Source organism: Paramormyrops kingsleyae, chromosome 25, assembly GCF_048594095.1.
Source record: "Paramormyrops kingsleyae isolate MSU_618 chromosome 25, PKINGS_0.4, whole genome shotgun sequence".
In the NCBI taxonomy this organism is placed as follows: domain Eukaryota; kingdom Metazoa; phylum Chordata; class Actinopteri; order Osteoglossiformes; family Mormyridae; genus Paramormyrops; species Paramormyrops kingsleyae.
Window position 1 is genome coordinate 17,449,058 of NC_132821.1, and position 3,280 is coordinate 17,452,337.

Consider the following 3,280-nt stretch of genomic DNA (forward strand, 5'->3'; position numbering starts at 1 on the left):
GCAGGACACTTCTGCGAGATAAGAACAAAACTTTATTTCAGCGACTTTAGAGTATTCGACAGTTTAGACCAAGTAAACATAACCTATTGTCGCTGTTTTTTCTACGCTAATGCGTATTCTAAACATTACCGTAGTAATATTTTGCACCTTTTTCGCAGACCTTATAAGATAATTTGCCTCAATGTTTTGCAGTTTGAACCGTTAGGATGAAGTACATCGCAAATTAAGGTGACGTGGTCAGTTATTTGTATAAGGTTAGTTAATTAGTAACTGTTATCATACAGTTTTGTTGTCCTTTTTTTCAAAGTGACTGACACTAACTTCTTGCAAAGTCCCATAAATAGAGCTGCAGCGATTAGTGAACATAGTCGACGATGTCGACGCAAAATAATTGTCGACCCCAGTATTTTTAATCGACGCGTCGTACCCATAAATGACATAAAAAAAAAATAATAATCAAAACTATATATACACGGCGTTGAAAATGGACAGTTAAATAATGGTCCTTAAATGCTACGTAAAATGATTGTTGTTATGTGCATTATTGTCATTATGAATGCATTTGCGATATACATGAGTTTACTGCAATTTAATTAGTAACTTTGGCATTACACGGCATACTTACCAAGGAGTTGATATCGAGGCTGCCTCGTTTGGGTAAGTCATCTGTGTTCATGGTTTAAAAACTATAGTCCTATTCGATAAAATAATTAATTTTGACCTTCATTTTGTTGTGTAATTTATGTACAATTTAGCTTCATATTTGCGGGATTCATAAAATTCTGGCAAACATTTCTTTATAGGTGTTGACACATTTTAGAGGAGATACTTCCTTGACATTGACAATACTAGTAAAAGTCAATTTTATTTATTTTTTACATCTGTTTATTGTTCTATGTTAATTGCATTAGGCAGCTGACTTGTTGGAAACCAAATTTGGCATGAAAATTGGCATCCTGGAGACCACTGAAGATGGGGCAGTCCCACCCAAGTCAGTGAACAGCATAATTGTGCTGGAGGAGACTGTTGTCCTTGAGGGACTCACTGACTATCCAACTGCATTTGGACTGCTTTTTGGGCTTATTTATGCCCTCAACATTGAATTCCCCAAAGAATGGAAATATACATTTGAGACCATTCAGTAGGTTTTCCTTTTTCTTGGAGAGCAAACACTCAGCCCAAACACTGTCTCTGAAGAACAGACTGTTAAAGAGCTAGAGTGCTCAATTTCTTGCACCTTTTTTTTTGAATGACCTGATGTCCTAGTAAATCCATGTTTTGTTGTGATTACAGAAATGTTTCATCAGCCGTTTACTGAAGGATAACCTGCAGAGTTTAGTTGCAGTAAATTTATAATGGGATCTTCATTGTGTCAGAGCTGAATTGTGTATTTCATACTTCTTTATTTATAGCTTTGTTTTGCTGAAATGTTTGCAAAATGTATCTGCACATGGCACTCTTTGGTACATGAAAAAAAAAATTAAAAAGGGATAGCTTTCTTAGTTCCTTCAGAATGTATTATGGGGTCCTAATTGTGTTACAGTTGTATTTTTGAGGTTATCCCTTCTTGTGTGCTTAATTGAATTGTTTTTTTGAAATGTTGTAAAATTGATACACATTGTACTCTCTCATGGAAGTATGCTAAAAAGTTTTTGAAGATTGCGGCAGTTGAAGAAGTGAGCATAATTTTTCATAGAAAATACCTGTTCTCAATCTCTTCTGTTGGGTTTAACTAATTGATAAAGACCAGTTGCTTGATTTATTTCATATTTGCTTTATACCCAGCAATGTGTGAGTGGATTACTGTTATGTAATAACTTTATCCATTTGAACAGTGGATTTACAAAACTTCAGCAATAAAAAATGTTGCATTTGATACCTGTAAAAGTTTGGTTAATGTGAGTATTTTAGTAGCCATGTAAAAGTTGATTTGAAGGTTTGTTGGCTTAATTTAAAAAGTTAAAGTAACAAATAACATCACCCTTTTTAAGTTGGTATGTCTAATTGATAATGTTGTGTTAGTGGTACTTTGACTACAAGTTGACATAACACTGAATTAGTTATTGGGGTGACTTTCAGGCCTTTTTCGACTAACTTAAAAATATAAGTCTGTTGAACAAATATAAACCAGAAGTTGAGAGAACTCAAAAAAGATGATGTAATTAGTTACATACAGTAAGAATCTTAAGTTGGGGCAGCCAATTTTTTTTTACAGTGCAGATAATCCATGTCAGGGAGGACACTTTCAGCTATGTCAAGTTTTACAAACTACTTTAGAACTGAAAGGCTCCTCTACTCGGATAAATAGTTAAGTCTTTTCAATCAAAGCACAAGAAGAAATTGATTAAAAGACTCATTCAGCTGTTTCACATTAACATTAGTGATACATGCATGATTATATGAAACTGACCAATCAGCATACAGCAAGAAGTCAGTGCTAAAATAATATCCAGAACCGTTTAATTGAAATGGCTGTTTATAAATCCTGTCCTAGCTCACAGTGTCCTCCCTGACATGGATTATATGGTCAGCCTAATTTAGGGCAGCTATATGCACTATTTTTCAAGCCATTTCAGTTAATAAAATGGCTAGATATCTGTACAACATTTTCAAGTTGCGAATGAAATTATTTTAAAAACCTAAATGGTACAACTGTAACCTTGATTAGCCTTAAGTATGAATGTAGAATTTTAAAATGTTGTGTTATTAATAGTGTTCTGTACTTTATCTGTTGTGTTAATTATACAATCTTGAGAGTTGGTGTTTGAATAAATAGCATTTACCTAATGAAAATCAGACTGAACAGAATTTATTGCGTTTGACTTCATTTCACATGTAACAAATGTTTAGGCATATACAAACATTTTTACTCTGGCATGGAATTATGGACTGTTTTCCATCCTCTCCTTGTAATACTCAGAATCACTTGCAAGATTAAATTAGATGAAAATCCATATATGTGATTGCTGTGATGTCGAGAATTAAAATCCACACTTCATTCTGAAGAATTATGGGATTTGTGAACATTTCAATTTTTCTTTGCAGGGCTGTACACTCACTGCAGTTCACTTCACATTGCATTATGCAGTGCATTTCTTTACATGGTATTGTGCATTGCATTTCTTTACATGGCATTGTGCATTGCATTTCTTGTGAACTGTTTGAAGTACGGTATTTTGTTTTCCACTAAAAAATGTGGAACAACAAAGTGGCTTATAACTGAAATGATGCATTATATAACATTTAAAGGGCCATTTTGAGAATAGCTCAAGTGTTCCAG

At 33.8% G+C, this 3,280-nt stretch overlaps 1 long non-coding RNA gene across 1 annotated transcript; it reads left to right on the forward strand.

Annotated features, from left to right (window-relative positions):
* Window positions 1-488: 488 nt before the first annotated feature.
* On the forward strand, window positions 489-2,793 carry LOC140583014 (uncharacterized). The gene is made up of 2 exons (XR_011985802.1): window positions 489-657; window positions 912-2,793. It is a non-coding gene; the product is annotated as an uncharacterized lncRNA (long non-coding RNA).
* Window positions 2,794-3,280: the final 487 nt, after the last annotated feature.